Source organism: Oncorhynchus mykiss, chromosome 2, assembly GCF_057628025.1.
Source record: "Oncorhynchus mykiss isolate SJ-2025 chromosome 2, ASM5762802v1, whole genome shotgun sequence".
Taxonomy (NCBI): domain Eukaryota; kingdom Metazoa; phylum Chordata; class Actinopteri; order Salmoniformes; family Salmonidae; genus Oncorhynchus; species Oncorhynchus mykiss.
In genome coordinates, this window is record NC_143023.1 from 41,603,157 (window position 1) to 41,617,933 (window position 14,777).

Genomic DNA, 14,777 nt, shown 5'->3' on the forward strand with positions numbered 1-14,777 from the left:
GGTGTCCATATGGGCAGGTTTCCAGACAATGACTCCTTGTCTTTTCAGTAGAAAAGCAAATCCACCCCTTCTCTGTGTCCACCAATGAAGACCCAATGGAGCCCAATCACATGCAACACCTTAACCCAGTTGATGTGTGGTCTGAAGAACCTGTTGTAGTAATAGTGTGGTTAGGCTGATGGCTGGCTATGTTTTACGGGAATAGCCTTCATTCCCTGTTTCGTCAGCTGGGGGGTTTTAGACGGAGTACTGCCCTGGGACTTAGCCTACTTCAGACCCAGCAGAAACTCCAAGGCCACCTCCAGTGGGCTGCAACGTTACATAGTGTTCAGATATAAATATTGTATGTAGAACAGAAATGCTTCACTGTCATGTAGAATAGAGAATCATGTCAGCTCTATGGAGGACATTTCTATCTGAATACCAGCCAGATCAGCTTAAAGCTGAACACAGGGCTTCAACACTACAACAACACTTAGTTCCTTTTCATCATCTTCAGCAGTTTCATACAGCAGTTGGCCATGTTGATCGATGATGTGCCAATAAGAGCCCTTTGTGGGCTGATGAGTCCAGAGCTATACACTGTGGAATTGCAATAAATAGAGTTAATGAGTCTTTATCCACACTTCGTCCTTTCGATTGTGTGCACTTCCCTTGTGCCCTATACACCCTACAGTGGGGAAAGAATCAGTGGAGGTGCAGGGGGTCAGCTCTGCTTAGCGCTCTCCGTCTCTCTGGGATGAACAGAGAGCGCTCCAGTCCCCCTTCCAAACCTCTCTGATCACATGTTTGTGCCAGTGAATCTTTTCTGCCAAACATTATCCATCTGTCTTCCATGAAGGGCTTATGTTTCTGTATGTAATCTCATGCTGGGGGGAGTGGGGTGTCTGGCCTAGGTCTCGCTCAATGGTCTTTTCTCTTCAAGAAGAGGGGGCTTCGCTTCCACCAAAACAGAGTCCTCAGGGGACACACAGAAAAGAGGGGGGAATTCAGGAAATGTCAACAGCGGGAGGGCAAATTGTACTTCAGGTTGGAAGAGACAAATTATGAGCAGTGTTACAGATGTAAGATTTTAATTTGATCACCCTGTTGCAGGAGAACTTTCCTGCAGTGTTGGACATTTTAAACTTTTAGTGTATTTGAGGTTAACCTGTCTAGGACTAGCGGAACCCCTCGCCAACAGCCAATGAAATTGCAGGGCGCCAAATACAAATCAACAGAAATCTCATGAATCAAATTTCTCAAACATACAAGTATTAGGCACCATTTTAAAGATACAATTCTCTTTAATCCAGCCACAGTGTCTGATTTCAAAAATGCTTTACAGCGAAAGCTCCACAAATGATTGTTAGGTCACCGACTCAGACAAATCCAGCCATTTTTCCAGCCAAAGAGAGGAGTCACAAAAAGCACAAATAGAGAGAGAATTAATCACTTACCTTTGATGATCCGCATCAGATGACACTCATAGGACTTCATGTTACACAATACATGTTCGGTAAAGTTCATATTTATATCCAAAAATCTTATTTTACATAGGCGTGTTATGTTCAGTAGTTCCAAAACATGCAGTGATATTGCAGAGAGCCACATGAATTCACAGAAATGCTCATTATAAATGTTGATGAAAATTCAAGTGTTATGCATGGAATTTTAGATACAATTCTCCTTAACCTTTCTGATCTCCCCATCCCGGATCCGGGATCGTGAATACAGACTCAAGCTCATTACCATAACGCAACGTTAACTATTCATGAAAATCGCAAATGAAATAAATATGCCATCTCTCAAGCTTAGCCTTTTGTAAACAACACTGTCATCTCAGATTTTCAAAATACGCTTCTCAACCATAGGAAAACAATCATTTGTGTAAAAGTAGCTAGCTAGCGTAGCATTTAGCGTTAGCACTAGCGTTAGCATCCAGCACGCAACATTTCAACAAAAACATAAAAGCCTTCAAATAAAATAATTTACCTTTGAAGAACTTCGGATGTTTTCAATGAGGAGACTCTCAGTTAGATAGCAAATGCTCAGTTTTTCCAAAAAGATTATTTGTGTATTAGAAATAGCTCCGCTTTGTACATCACATTTGGCTACCAAAAAAACCCGAAAATTCAGTCCTCAAAACGCGAACTTTTTTCCAAATTAACTCCATAATATCGACTGAAAACATGGCAAACGTTGTTTAGAATCAATCCTCAAGGTGTTTTTCACATATCTCTTCGATGATATATCGTTCGTGGAAGCATGGTTTCTCCTCTCAATCAAATGGAAAAATACTTGCACCTGGCTTTGCGCACCAGTTTCGAAGCAGGACACCAGGCGGACACTTGGAAAATGTAGTCTCTTATGGTCAATCTTCCAATAATATGCCTACAAATACGTCACAATGCTGCCGACATCTTGGGGAAACGGCAGAAGGTCTAAGCTTATTCCTGTCGCATTCACAGCCATATAAGGAGACATTAGAAAACAGAGCTTCAGAAATTCTGCTCATTTCCTGTTTGACGTTTCATCTTGGTTTCGCCTGTAGAATGAGTTCTGGGGCACTTACAGACAAAATCTTTGCAGATTCTGAAACTTCATAGTGTTTTTTCTTTCCAAAACTATGCAAGAATATGCATAGTCGAGCATCTTTTCGTGACAAAATATTGCGCTTAAAACGGGAACGTTTTTTATCCAAAAATGAAATAGCGCCCCTAGAGATGCAACTGGTTAATGCAACCGCTGTGTCAGATTTGAAAAAGACTTTACGGAAAAAGCATAATCTGAGTACTGCGCTCAGAGCCCAAACCAGCCAAAATAAATATCCGCCATGTTGCGCAGTCAACATTAGTCATAAATCGCATTATAAATATTCACTTACCTTTTGATGATCTTCATCAGAATGCACTCCCAGGAATCGCAGTTCCACAATAAATGTTTGTTTTGTTTGATAATGTCCATAATTTATGACCATTTGTCCAAATAGCTTCTTTTGTTAGGGTGTTTGGTTAACAAATCCAAAAGCACGTTCAGGTCCAGTCGGACGAAAAGTTCAAAAAGTTATATTACAGGTCGAAGAAACTTGTCAAACTAAGTATAGAATCAATCTTTAGGATGTTTTTATCATAAATGATCAATAATGTTCCAACTGGAGAATTCCATTATCTATAGAAAAGCAATGGAACGAGAGATACTTCCCATGTGAAATGACTGAGAACGAGGCTGCTGGCAGACCCCTTAGTCAAACAGCTCCCATTGGCCCCCCTTCACAGGAGAAGCCTGAAACAACGTTCTAAAGATGGTTGACATCTAGTGGAAGCCTTAGGAAGTGCAACATAACCCATATCCCACTGTGAATTTGATAGGGGCTGATTTCAAAAACTACAAACCTCAGATTTCCCACTTCCTGTTTGGATTTTTTCTCAGGTTTTTGCCTGCCATATGAGTTCTGTTATACTCAGACATCATTCAAACAGTTTTAGAAACTTCAAATTGTTTTCTATACAATACTAATAATATGCATATATTAGCATCTGGGACTGAGTAGGGGTTACTCTGGGCACGCTATTCATCCAAAAGTGAAAATGCTGCCCCCTATCCCAAAGAAGTTAAACTAGGCAGGCCCCTGAACATCTCCCTGTATTTTGGTTTGTGGGAGATGTGAGATTACATGGTTGGGGTATGAGAAGGGCTAGTCAAACTTCTGAAACTATCCCTCCAGAATGAATAACCTAAACAACGCTGCTTTTGAACTCTGGAACTTTCTGGAATACACGGAAGGATTTTTATCAGTTTGAAAATAACATACTTTTATATTCTATGCTTACACCATCTGGTCTACTAATTACCAGTTTCCTTGTGTACTGTGTGTTCTTGGGGTAGGCTTGGCCGTGGCAGTGTGGCCTGAGCTGGAGGGTGGCATTGCCCCATGGGCAGATTACAGGTCTGCTTAGTTACCACTAGCTCCTGGAACATGGATCTGCGGGCGACACGTGTTGGCACAGGGTGCGGTCACCTTAGATGTGGTATGCCACATGTGGAAGCATTCCAGTCCACCCTGCCCAACCCTCGACTCTCTAAGCAAAAGAGGAAAGCTTTGCAGCAATCAAACTTTAAAACTATTATGGCAAGCAATCAAAAAGACAAAAGCAAAAGTATGTGGACACTCCTTCAAATTAGTGGATGTGGCTATTTCAGCCACCTCTTGTTGACAGGTGTATATACATTCGAGCACACAGCCATTCAATCTCCATATACAAACATTGGCAGTAGAATGGCCTTACTGAAGAGCTCAGTAACTTTCAACGTGGCACCAGCATAGGATGCCACCTTTTCAACAAGTCAGTTTGTCAAATTTCTGCACAGCTAGTATTTATTTATTTATCTGTTATTTTACCAGGTAAGTTGACTGAGAACACATTCTCATTTGCAGCAACGACGATAGTTACAGGGGAGAGGAGGGGGATGATAGAGCCAATTGTAAACTGGGGATTATTAGGTGACCGTGATGGTTCGAGGGCCAGATTGGGAATTTAGCCAGGACACCGGGGTTGACACCCCTACTCTTACGATAAGTGCCATGGGATCTTTAATGACCGCAGAGAGTCAGCACACCCGTTTAACGTCCCATCCGAAAGACGGCACCCTACACAGGGCAGTGTCCCCAATCACTGGCGTGGGGCATTGGGATATTGATTTTTTTTAGACCAGAGGAAAGAGTGCCTCCTACTGGCCCTCCAACACCACTTCCAGCTTCCGAAGCAAACCAGCATGTTATTGGTCACATGCACATGGTTAGCAGATGTTAATGCGAGTGTAGCGAAATGCTTGCTTGTGCTTATAGTTCTGACAGTGCCGTAATATCCAACAAGTAATCTAACAATTTTCCAGCGACTACCTAATACACAAATCTAGAGGGCTGATTGAGAATATGTACATATAAATAGAGTATATGGATGAGTGATGGCTGAGCGGCATAGGCATGGTGCAATAGATGGTATAAAATACAATACATATGAAATGAGTAATGTAAGATATGTAAACATGATTAAAGTGGCATTGTTTAAAGTGGAATTGTTTAAAGAGACTAGTGATCCGTTTGTTAACCATGTAGTAATGGATTCTTCAAAGTAGCCACCCTTTGCCTTGATGACACCTTTGCACACTCTTGGCAATCCATTTTATTGAAGTGACCAGTGATTGGGTCTCAATATAGTCAGAAGCCTCTGAGTTAGTGATTTGTTGTTTAGCAGTCTGATGGCGTTGCGACAGAAGCTATTTTTCAGTCTCTCGGTCCCAGCTTTGATGCACCTGTACTGACCTCGCCTTCTGGATGGTAGCGTTGTGAACAGGAAGTGGCTCGAGAGATTGAGGTCCTTGATGATCTTATTAGCCTTCCTGTGACATTGGGTGCTGTAGGTGACATGGAGGGCAGGTAGTTTGCCCCCGATGATGCGTTGTGCAGACCGCACCACCCTCCGGAGAGCCTTGCAGTTGAGGGCGGTGCAGTTGCCTTACCAGGCTGTGATACAGCCCGACAGGATGCTCTCGATTGGACATCTGTAAAAGTTTGTCAGGGTTTTGGGTGAAGCCAAATTTCTTCAGCCTCCTGAGGTTGAAGAGGGTTGGGCCATTTCAGTTTGTCTGTGATGTGTATGCCGAGGAACTTTAAACTTTCCACCTTCTCCACTGCTGTTCCTTCGATGTAGATAGGGGGGTGCTCCCTCTGCTGTTTCCTGAAGTCCACAATCATCTCCTTTTGTTTTGTTGATGTTGAGTGAGAGGTTATTTTCCTGACACCACACTCAGAGTGCCCTCCAAGTGGATCTATGGGTGGCCGGTAAGGTGGAGCTGATATGATCCTTGACTAGTCTCTCAAAGCACTTCATGATGACAGAAGTGAGTGATACGGGGCAGTAGTCATTTAGTTCATTTTTGCCTTCTTGGGTACAGGAACAATGGTGGCTGTCTTGAAGCTTGTGGGGACAGCAGACTGGGATAGGGAGCGATTGAATATGTGCTGTTATTGTAAAGTGGAAACATCTAGGAAACATCTAGGAACTACGATGGCCACACAAGCCCACAGAATGGGAGCGCCGAGTGCTAGAAATCGTCTGTCCTCTGTTGCAACACTCATTACCTACAGTGCCTTGCGAAAGTATTCGGCCCCCTTGAACTTTGCGACCTTTTGCCACATTTCAGGCTTCAAACATAAAGATATAAAACTGTATTTTTTTGTGAAGAATCAACAAGTGGGACACAATCATGAAGTGGAACGACATTTATTGGATAGTTCAAACTTTAACAAATCAAAAACTGAAAAATTGGGCGTGCAAAATTATTCAGCCGCTTTACTTTCAGTGCAGCAAACTCTCTCCAGAAGTTCAGTGAGGATCTCTGAATGATCCAATGTTGACCTAAATGACTAATGATGATAAATACAATCCACCTGTGTGTAATCAAGTCTCCGTATAAATGCACCTGCACTGTGATAGTCTCAGAGGTCCGTTAAAAGCGCAGAGAGCATCATGAAGAACAAGGAACACACCAGGCAGGTCCGAGATACTGTTGTGAAGAAGTTTAAAGCCGGATTTGGATACAAAAAGATTTCCCAAGCTTTAAACATCCCAAGGAGCACTGTGCAAGTGATAATATTGAAATGGAAGGAGTATCAGACCACTGCAAATCTACCAAGACCTGGCCGTCCCTCTAAACTTTCAGCTCATACAAGGAGAAGACTGATCAGAGATGCAGCCAAGAGGTCCATGATCACTCTGGATGAACTGGAAGATGGTTAAAATTGATGGGAAGATGGACGGAGCCAAATACAGGACCATTCTGGAAGAAAACCTGATGGAGTCTGCAAAAGACCTGAGACTGGGACGGAGATTTGTGTTCCAACAAGACAATGATCCAAAACATAAAGCAAAATCTACAATGGAATGGTTCAAAAATAAACATATCCAGGTGTTAGAATGGCCAAGTCAAAGTCCAGACCTGAATCCAATCGAGAATCTGTGGAAAGAACTGAAAACTGCTGTTCACAAATGCTCTCCATCCAACCTCACTGAGCTCGAGCTGTTTTGCAAGGAGGAATGGGAAAAAATGTCAGTCTCTCGATGTGCAAAACTGATAGAGACATACCCCAAGCGACTTACAGCTGTAATCGCAGCAAAAGGTAGCGCTACAAAGTATTAACTTAAGGGGGCTGAATAATTTTTCAGTTTTTGATTTGTTAAAAAAGTTTGAAATATCCAATAAATGTCGTTCCACTTCATGATTGTGTCCCACTTGTTGTTGATTCTTCACAAAAAAATAGTTTTATATCTTTATGTTTGAAGCCTGAAATGTGGCAAAAGGTCGCAAAGTTCAAGGGGGCCGAATACTTTCGCAAGGCACTGTACCTACCGGCCAAACCCTCCCTAACCCGGGCGACGCTAGGCCAATTGTACGTCGCCCCACGGACCTCCCAGTCGCGGCCGGCTGCGACAGAGCCTGAGTGCAAACTCAGAGTCTCAGGTGGCACAGCTAGCGCTGCAATGCAGTGCCCTAGACCACTGTGCCACCTGTGAGGCATACAAGACATTCTAAATGATTCCGTGCTTCCAATTTTGTGGCAACAATTTGTGGAAGGCCCTTTCCTGTTTCAGCATGACAATACCCCGTGCACAAAGCGAGGTCCATACAGAAATGGTTTGTTGAGATCGGTGTGGAAGAACTTGACTGTCCTGCACAGAGCCCTGACCTCAACCCCATTGAACACCTTTGGGATGAATTGGAACGCCAACTGCGAGCCAGGCCTTAATCGCTTAACATCAGTGCCCGACCTCACGATTGCTCTTGTGGCTGAATGGAAGCAAGTCCCTGCAGAAATGTTCCAACATCTAGTGGAAAGCCTTCCCAGAAGAGTGGAGGCTGTTATAGCAGCAAAGGGGGACCAACTCCATATTAATTTCCATGATTTTGGATTAAGATGTTCAACGACCAGGTGTTCACATGCTTTTGGTCATGTAGTGCATGTGTGTCTGTTTGGTCAAGAATGCATCTTTTTTTCGTGTTTGAGTGAGTGCAAACATTCACCAACGAAGAACGAAGGAATCTATTCCATTGATGATTAATGGAAAGTGGGAACAGCATCATTATTAACCCATTTTTATTTTGTCTCACGATGATCCAATTGTATATTTTCCTTTCGGGAGCCTGGGCTTACCAGAACTCAACCCCAGTTACTGACTGAAACAGCAAAAGGTGTTTGACAACACATTGTTCCATTGTTTCTCAAGAAACTAATACCTGCTCCACCACCTTAACAACAAGTGGAAAACAAGTGGAAATGTTTGTGAGTTGAACAGTTTAAAATATGGCACCCATATTAGGAACACAATCCTCCTTCACCACCTCTTCCCTTCACGCCATCTTATCTCATCACTCTCTAGCTGTTATCTGATTCGCTTTGGAGAATGGCTTTCCTCAGTAGCTATCGGAGGGCCTCACCAGGCTGTAGTGACTGACACGGTCTGTGGTGGTTGATTGAGAGGATAGTCAGTTCTATTTACGGACTAAGTTAAGGGTTGATGCTGCTCGATTATATAGCTAGTCAGTCACACACCAAATCCACCTGCCGGTTCCCACGTTAACCCTGCCAGGAGCTGCAGACCATGTCGATATAATATTTCTTGACATCCAAGCATACAGTGGATAAGCAGAAAAGCAGGGCCCTACCCCTACCCTCTCCTCCTGCTCCTTCTCTCCTCCCCCCTTCCACGTCACCAATCCAGCCATCTATGTCCCCAATCGGAAGGTGGTTCCATAGTTCCCTACTCAGTGGCTTGCCCTGTCGGCCCAGGCTTCCTGATCCATTGTCGGGGAATTTAATTGCTCATTTGGGCTGGGTTCCATGGAGGGTCTCCATTTCACATATTACACTAGGAGCCTTTGAGCGACCACGGAATTGTGCGAGTAATTATTCTTAATGAGACTGAGTCCATGGGTCATCTCACTCTCTCAGACATGCCTTGACATTTAGCTCTGACACAGACAAGCCCCTAACTGTGTCAGTGCTGCTACTGTGTGGGCCACTGTTTTGTTTTAATGCTTGTCCAAATGCACACAATTATTCAAGAGAACAAGTTTGTGCGTGCATGGGTGGGTACGTGTGCGGGTTCGGGCAAGTGTGGCTGTTTGCGTGCGCTTGTGTGCGTATGCCTATGGTGTCAAACTCATTCCGAGGAGGGCCTAGTGTCTGCTGGTTTTAGTTTTTACCTTTTCAATTAAGACCTTGACAACCAAGTGAGGGAAGTTCCTTACTAATTTAGTGATCTTAATTCATTAATCAAGTACAAGGGAGGAGCGAAAAACCCGCAGACACTTGGTCCACCATGGACTTATATTGACCAGCTACTCAAGTGGCTGCGCTGAGAATGAAACAAAATGTCTTCAAAAATAGATGGCAGCCGAGAGGAGGCAAGATGTGGGAGCATTCTAGCTAATGAGAGGGCAGATATGCGCGTGAACAACAAGCAATGTTTTCTTTTCTCAGTTGCCCGGGATGTTTTTTATTTGAACCTTTATTTAACTATGCAAGTCAGTTAAAAACAAATTCTTATTTTCAATGACAACCCACTGTTCCTAGGCTATCTGCCTTGTTCATGGGCAGAATGACAGATTTTTACCTTGTCAGCTCAGGGATTTGATCTAGCATTCTTTCAGTTACTGGCCCAACGACTAACCACTAGGCTACCTGCTGGATGTACCTACTGCCTAACGTGTCCTACTTACAGTTGAAGTTGGAAGTTTACATACACCTTAGCCAAATTCATTTAAATGCAGTTTTTCACAATTCCTGACACTTAATCCTGGTAAAAAATTCCCATCTTAGGTCAGTTAGTATCACCACTTTATTTTAGGAATGTGACATTTCAGAATAATGGTAGAGTGATTTATTTCAGCTTTTATTTCTTTCATCACATTCCCAGTGGGTCAGATGTTTACATACACACAATTAGTATTTGGTAGGATTGTCTTTAAATTGTTTAACTTGGGTCAAACGTTTCGGGTAGCCTTCCACAAGCTTCCCACAAGAAGTTGGGTGAATTTTGGCCCATTCCTCCTGACAGAGCTGGTGTAACTGAGTCAGGTTTGTAGGCCTCCTTGCTCGCACATGCTTTTTCAGTTCTGCACACGAATTGTCTATAGGATTGAGGTCATGGCTTTGTGAAGGCCACTCCAATACCTTGACTTTGTTGTCCTTAAGCCGTTTTGCCACAACTTTGGAAGTATGCTTGGGGTCATTGTCCATTTGGAAGACCCATTTGTGACCAAGCTTTAACTTCCTGACTGATCTGTCTTGAGATGTTACTTCAATATATCCACATCATTTTTCCTTTCTCATGATGCCATCTATTTTGTGAAGTGCACCAGTCCCTCCTGCAGCAAAGCACCCCCACAACATGATGCTGCCACCCCCGTGCTTCATTATGGCCAAACAGTTGTATTTTTCTTTTATCAGACCATCTTTGTTCCCATGTGCAGTTGCAAACTGTAGTCTGGCTTTTTTTATGGTGGTTTTGGAGCAGTGGCTTCTTCCTTGCTGAGAGGCCTTTCAGGTTATGTCAATATAGGACTCGTTTCTCACATTGGATATATATACTTTTGTACCCGTTTCCTCCATCTTCACAAGGTCCTTTGCTGTTGTTCTGGGATTGATTTGCGCTTTATGCAACAAAGTACGTTCATCTCTAGGAGACAGAACGTGTCTCCTTCTTGAGCGGTGTGACGGCTGTGTGGTCCCATGGTGTTTATACTTGCGTGCTATTGCTTGTACAGATGAACGTGGTACCTTCAAGCGTTTGGAAAATGTTCCCAAGGGTGAACCAGACTTGTGGAGGTCTACAATTTGTTTTCTGAGATCTTGGCTGATTTCTTTTGATTCTCCCATGATGTCAAGCAAAGAGGCACTGAGTTTGAAGGTAGGCCTTGAAATACATCCACAGGTACACCTCCAATTGACTCAACTGATGTCAGTTAGCCTATCAGAAGCTTCTAAAGCCATGACATCATTTTCTGGAATTTTCCAAGCTATTTAAAGGCACAGTCTACTTAGTGTATGTAAACTTCTTACCCTCTAGATTTGTGATACAGTGAAATTATCTGTCTGTAAACAATTGTTGGAAAAGGTACTTTTCATGTTTGAAGTAGATGTCCTAACTGACTTGCCAAAACTATAGTTTGTTAACAATAAATTTGTGGAGTGGTTGAAAAACGAGTTTTAATAACTCCAACCTAAGTGTATTTAAACTTCCAACTTCAACTGTATATCATTACACTCATTACACAACCTAAGCATTACGAAACTTCTATTTGATCAAATAAGCCACATGTAGCAAACAAGCCATTACATTTTTGTTAATCAAATTTGATGCTCTCTCATTGACCTCAGTAAAACTAAACTTCCTCGCACTGTCAATATTTTCAGCAAATTTAACATGTGTAAATATTTGTATGAACATAGCAAGACTCAACAACTGAGACATAAACTGAACAAGTTCCACAGACGTGACTAACAGAAATGGAATTATGTGTCCCTGAAAAAAGGGTGGGGTCAAAATCAAAAGTAACAGTTAGTATCTGGTGTGGCCACCAGCTGCATTAAGTACGGCAGTGCATCTCCTCCTCATGGACTGCACCCGATTTGCCAGTTCTTGCTGTGAGAGGTTTCTCCACTCTTCCACCAAGGCACCTGCAAGTTACCAGACATTTCTGGGGGGGAATGGCCCTAGCCCTCACCCTCCGATTCAACAGGTCCCAGACGTGCTCAATGGGATTGAGATCCGGGCTCTTCGCTGGCTATTCATGTCTTGCAGGAAATCACGCACAGAATGAGCAGCAAGGCTGGTGGCATTGTCATGCTGGAGGGTCATGTCAGGATGAGCCTGCAGAAAGGGTACAACATGAGGGAGGAGGATGTCTTCCTTGTAACGCACAGCGTTGAGATTGCCTGCAATGACAACAAGCTCAGTCCGATGATGCTGTAACACATTGCCCCAGACCATGACGTACCCTTCGACGATGACCGCGAATCCGACCATCACCCTGGTGAGACAAAACCACGACTCATCAGTGAAGAGCACTTTTTGCCAGTCCTGTCTGTTCCAACAACAGTGAGTTTATGCCCATTGTTGCTGGTGATGTCTGGTGAGGACCTGCCTTACAACAGGCCTACAAGCCCTCAGTCCAGCCTCTCTCAGCTTATTGCGTACAGTCTGAGCACTGATGGAGGGATTGTGCGTTCCTGATGTAACTCGGGCAGTTGTTGTTGACATTCCGTACCTGTCCCGCAGGTGTGATGTTCGTATTTAGCGATCCTGTGCAGGTGTTGTTACACGTGGTCTGCCACTGCGAGGACAATCATCTGTCCGTCCTCTCTCCCTATAGCTCTGTATTAGGCGTCTCGCAGTACGGACATTGCAATTTGTTGCCCTGGCCACATCTGCAGTCCTCATGCCTCTTTGCAGCATTCCTAAGGCATGTTAACGCAGATGAGCAGGGACCCTGGGCATCTTTCTTTTGGTGTTTTTCAGAGTCAGTAGAAAGGCCTCTTTAGTGTCCTGTTTTGATAACTGTGACCTTAATTGCCTACCGTCTGTAAACTGTTAGTGTCTTAACATCCGTTCCACAGGTGCATGTTCATTCCTTGTTTATGGTTCATTGAAAAAGCATGGGAAACAGTGATTAAGCCCTTTACAATGAAGATCTGTGATGTTATTTGGATTTTTACAAATTCTCTTTGAAAGACAGGGTCCTGAAAAAGGGACGTTTTTAAAAACTCTACGCTTGGAGCAAAAAATATAAAAAATGCCACCTGCTGGAAGAAGACAGAATTTTTGGCCCAGTTATCCCTTTCCATCCCCTCTTCCTCTCTGGTTTGACACATGTGGCATGTGCGGTCACACATCTGAGGCTTGATCTCATATAATAATGTCACCACACTATTTGAAGCTCGATTCATGTATTTTAAAAACCTTGCTTCATTTCCAGAGCTTCTAGTCTCGTCTCCAATATGTCTCATGGTCAGTTGTATGAGCCACTTAAACAGCTGTATAATGGCCAGTGCAGTCCAAAGCCTCTAAAGAGACACCCTTTATGATGTCAACCACTGGCTCTTAGCAAAATAGAATGTATCTTTTGATTATGAGGAAGGTAGTAATTCCCGAGCTGGCAGTATTGAGTGTCTGCTCCTCAGGTCATTTAAGTACATACTCAGTCAAGCCTGGAGAAAGGACAGGCACAAAGAGGGAACATTAACTTTATTGAAATAACAAACATTGTTCTTAAACAGCAGAACAATCGAGAATTGTACCTAATCATCTATGAAGTGGCATTCAGTGCAGGGTGTGTTTTTGTATGTGTTTTTAGCTCTAACACAAGGGACAAGTGTCAATGTCAATAGGAACTGCTACAGTGGTTACATCTGACCAAAAGTGGTTGATGTACTTTAGGCTTTACTGTATTATAATGTGCTGTTATGTGGCAGTATGGAACACCCAGAAATCCATGACTAGTGTAGGCTTTGGGCTGTGACTAGACCCACTGTTGGCCTGCTGACAGAAATTGAGTGCATTGACATCAGACCATGGGTTCACTGAAAGTCACAGGTACAATAGATTACATCCAAGCTCTCAACCTCTCAGCCCAAACGTCCCCTGGTATTTATAACAGAATCTGTGTGAAGGCTCCTCGATAGAAATTTTACAAAAAAACATTGATGATTTGAGAAGTGTTCAGGCAAATACTTATCCTGTTCCTCAGATGTTCTGCCAAGAGGAATCTGTGTGTTTGTGTGTTTGTTTTCCTGTCTGTGATGTTGTGCACTGCGTATGCATGCACTGTAAACTGTGTTGTCCCAGACTCATTAGCCCCAAGTTCAGTTGAGACCGAACCCAATAATGTTATAATATATATATATTTTTAAAGAAAATCTGCGAAGGTTTGAAATTGTGCCTACGGTTATTACAACGTCAAGAACACTACATTTTATTGCACTGTATGCTTTTCTACTTCACTCTCTCTGCGTCCATGTAATCAAACCCCTCAACCAGATGTAAAAGTGCCAATTCCTTGAAAAAGCTGTACATTTCGGCCAAGCCCTCGTGGGGTGCGTTCCAAAACACAGAAGTTGCACCACAACTTAAATTCCATCCCAGCAGCGACAGGATCTGATGTGTTCAGCAGACTTGTATTTTATTATGCATAGATGTAAAAATACAGCCAGAGTGTCTAAAACACACAGCTACACACACTCTGATCCCTCTATGGGGCGGGTGGCAGCACTTCTATGGATTAGTGGAGACTGGTGTCACTTGAAATCGGAGGTTGGGCTCATTGTAATGGCTGGAATGGAATGGAAACCATGTTTTTGTTCAGATACCTTTCCATTTATTCTATTTCAGCCATAACAATGAGCCTATCCCCTTATTTATCCCTCCACCAGACTCCGTGAGAGAGGAGGGGCAACAGCTGATTCACAGATCCAGTAGTGTTCAAGGTCACTACCCAGACGTTAAACATGTGTGTTTATCGAGATGCCCGTCTGGAGGTCAGGGTTGTGGTAAAGGTCAAAGGTTGTGGTCGTCAGACAGAGCCCGGTCTCATGGCTGCAGTGTGTATCTTCACGGGGACGGACATCACAGCAGAATGTGAGCAGACAGTCAGAACATCAGATCAGCCAATAGGGTTCATTGAGGGAACCCCCCCCCCCCCCCCCCCCCAATCCAGAGCAAACACTGGGATAGGAC

At 43.4% G+C, this 14,777-nt stretch overlaps 1 protein-coding gene across 1 annotated transcript in view; it reads left to right on the forward strand.

The window, feature by feature from the left end:
* The window catches only part of LOC110489963 (NADP-dependent malic enzyme), a 125,839-nt gene that overhangs the window by 23,968 nt on the left and 87,094 nt on the right, over positions 1–14,777 (forward strand). The window lies entirely within an intron of this gene.